The following is a 3690-nucleotide window of genomic DNA, read 5'->3' as shown; positions in this document are numbered from 1 at the left end:
AGAAACGACAATGCACATTTAACGTTGCCAAAGACTTAATACAACACGCAATGAATGTTGCCAAAGAACTTAAGACAACAGGCAACGAACGTTGACAAATAACTTAAGACAACAAGCAACGAACATTGCCAAGGAACTTAATACAATAAGCATTGAAATTGCCAAAGACCTTAATACGACACGCATTGAGCATTGCCAAAGACCTTAATACGACACGCAGCGACCGTTGCCAAAGACCTTAAGACAACACGCAATGAACAATGCGAAAAACTTAGGACAACACGCAAAGAACATTGCCAAAACCTTCCATTCTACGGCAATATCAAAGCCCGCAACATACGCCCGAACGCTGCAAAAGGTCAATGGAACTTTTTTGACCGTTGCAAAAAGCAATTTTTGGTGTAGTGTACATTTGGCCAAACATAAAGACAAACCCGAATCTCAGTTGGAGTACTCTCGAGTAATAGTTAGTCTAATGTATATTAGAAACTACACTCGTCAAAATATTGCGTACGGAGTGAATACGTTTAGTAGATTTAAAATAACCTAAATAATGACCATTGGAAGACATTGACAAGGGCTCTTACGTATCTACGATACACGTCAAATATTGGATTATATTATACTAGATATCTAGCTCTATTAGAAGGATACAGTGATATTAATTAGATATCAGATACACAACACTCAAAATCCATTAGTGGTTATGTTTTTACCATTAGTGGTGTAGCTGTATTTTGTAAGTCCTCTAAACAAATATGTATAGCTCAATTTACGATAGAATTTGAGTTCATAGCTTTAGATAAAGTAGGAAAAGACATTCCATGTTGGTCTAAACCCGTGCCTGCAATTAGTATGCATTGTGTTAGTCAGTCGGCTACGATAGAGCACAAAGTAGTATGTATAATAGTGTAGTATGTATAATGGTAAGTCTCGACATATCCGTTGAAGACAATACAATTAAATAGTTCATTTCAAACGGTGTTATTTTCCATAGATTATGTAAAATCTAGAGAAAATCTTGCGGATCCACTTACCAAGAGATCAAGTATATTGCCCATCAAGGGAAATGGACTTAAAACCTACCTTGTAATGAGTTTTATAATGGTAATCGGATCTTATTGACTGGAGCTCCCAAAATCTTTATTCAGTGGGACAACTAAGTTAAGAAGATTCAAAGAGTACTTCAGAGTTAATTTCTATCCATTCCTATGATAAGAAAAGTGTCATCTACAAAACGTTTTAAGTTAAGTTATACTTTTAATAATTCCAATCTTGAACTATCCAAGTGAGTAATGATAGATACTCTTAATATTATAAATGTGAGGGAACGCTTCTATGAGAATGTTTCAAAGGCTTAAATTCTCTTAAATACTTATGAAATCCAAGGGTTGTTCAGAGCCAAAATAAACACAATAGTGAGAACTCGAAAATGTCAGGGAGGTTATTGTATTGATACTATCACCTTAGTTTACACCAATAGATGACTATTCAAGATATCACGTTCACTGATTAGTGAAGTAAATCCGATAGTACTTTTTATTATGGAAGGTTTAAACCCATAAGGTACTTATCCGAATGCAATAACTGTACGCTTGATCTCTCTATAGGATATGCATTTGTTTATTGCATTAATTTCTGTTCATGTAGGGATTGTTGGAAAATGGGTTTAATTAGTTGGTTTGACCATCTTTTGACCAATTATTTAAGTGGGTCCCTTTAGTTGGATAAAAGAGTTCTTTGGTCAAGTGTATACTACTCCACGAGCAGATTGATGTATGTATTTATTTTCTTAAAACCAATTAAGAGTGAATGATAAAATAAGGCTAACTTGAAGTTGAAATAAATTGGGAATAACATTGATGAAAATTGAAAAATGCTAATCCCTCATAGGAAAGCTAAAATAATAGAAACCACTTTATATTACTCAATTTTGGGACTTGGGTTTGAGCCCCAAGGGATGTCAATAGTTTTTGAAAGGGAGATGACCTGCATGCTAGTAGGTTGAACTAAAGTCCACACGCGTGGCTGTTCATCCAACCGATCGATCGGCTTGACACGACATGACAAGGGCACTAGTTACGGGTCGTGGACTTGGGCCAAGATTGGTATATATATTTAGTAAAATAATATTTGAATTATATTATTCATTTTCATGATTTTTTCTGTGCGCAACATGTGGCATCTTCTAGAAATTGGCGATTGACTGTTTGAACTGCCTGTCCAAATGGGTTGTCTCTGTTCAAGACACAACTTGAGCTGTTGTATCTTTTGGACACAACATTTAAACTTCTATAAATAGGTCCCCATATTTCGGATTTTATTCATTCTAAAAATCTTTCCTGATTTTCTCTCTTGCAAAATATATTCTTTTCATCCAGCATTAGTCCATATTATGCATTTAGTCTTGACTATTTATTTCGTGTATTTTAGTCTTCCAATTTTAGAGAAATCAAAACATGAGTAAGTTCGCAGGATTTGTAATTTGGAGCGCTACTATTACAAATCAAGATCATTGTATCTTAGGAGACAAGTGTCGAAAGACCGTTAGCACCAGTGCTAGCAATATAGTCTTAAGGAAGAGAATCAAACTCTTGCATCAACCATTATAATTTTATTTTATTCCGTTCATTTCGTAAGTAAAAATTATGCATAGCTATTTATTCGCTATTTGAAATATAAATTATTGGACTGTAAAATCAATATATTATCGACAGTTTTTCAAACAAGAATTCACACTTTTGTTATTCAGCAAGAAAGCCAATCATCCCTTCAAGAATTCTAGTAGGTTTCCGTCGTACCCATACAGCAAAGAAGCTCAACCCGACTATCCGCAAACTTAATTGTTGGGCTTTGATGCCAATTTGCCCAAATGCCACAGGGCAAGCAAGTAGTTACAAGTTGCCTGCATTTGCCCAAATGGCTGGTGACACGAGCCATTTCACCAACCAAACGTGCTGGCTTGTGTGGCTTGCCGAGCCACACAGGCCGGCTCGGGTCAAGCCAATGTCCAAAAATAATGCTTGGCCCGAGACTTGAGCTGCAGAGCCACCAGACGCTCGAGTTGGGGACTCAAATTGACGTCCTTTGGCACGATTTTTCTTTCGAAAAATTCTCTCTTTTATTCTTCATTTTGTATTTTTCAATCTTCAACTTCTGGTTGTAGATTCTTGATTTCTTAGGGATATAAACACACTTAAAAGATAATTAAAGTCTTTAATTGAAAAATAGATGTGTTGTTAGTCCATTGTTGCAACTCTGATTTTGTTCTTTTGGTCCGATGTTAGAGTCTGTTGAATGAAATAGAAGGTTATAATATTCTGAGTGCTATTTTGTAATGCATTGATGCCAATGGTGAAAATCCTGTAAGTCTTTTGGGATTTTCTTTAGTTTGTTTTATTATGAGATCAGTAAAGCATTCGATTCGTAATAATAAAGTTATCAGTGTCTTTTGTAGGATTTTTTGGATGATCGATGTGTTGATTGAGGATATTTGATTTTACCTTTCAAATTTAGAAGTTGAAACCTCAAACTTGAAAGTTCTTGACGGATCTCTAAATTTCTTGAATGTTTCTAAAACAGCGACTAGTTGTTGGTTGGATTTCTTCATAATCAACCTATTATTTGTTCATATGGTGATCAAATCTCCATACTACTATTTTGGTTTGCATTCTCGAAACCCTAGTTTGA

Source organism: Olea europaea, chromosome 3, assembly GCF_002742605.1.
Source record: "Olea europaea var. sylvestris chromosome 3, O_europaea_v1, whole genome shotgun sequence".
Lineage (NCBI taxonomy): Eukaryota > Viridiplantae > Streptophyta > Magnoliopsida > Lamiales > Oleaceae > Olea > Olea europaea.
Note: the sequence above shows the minus strand (reverse complement) of the source record.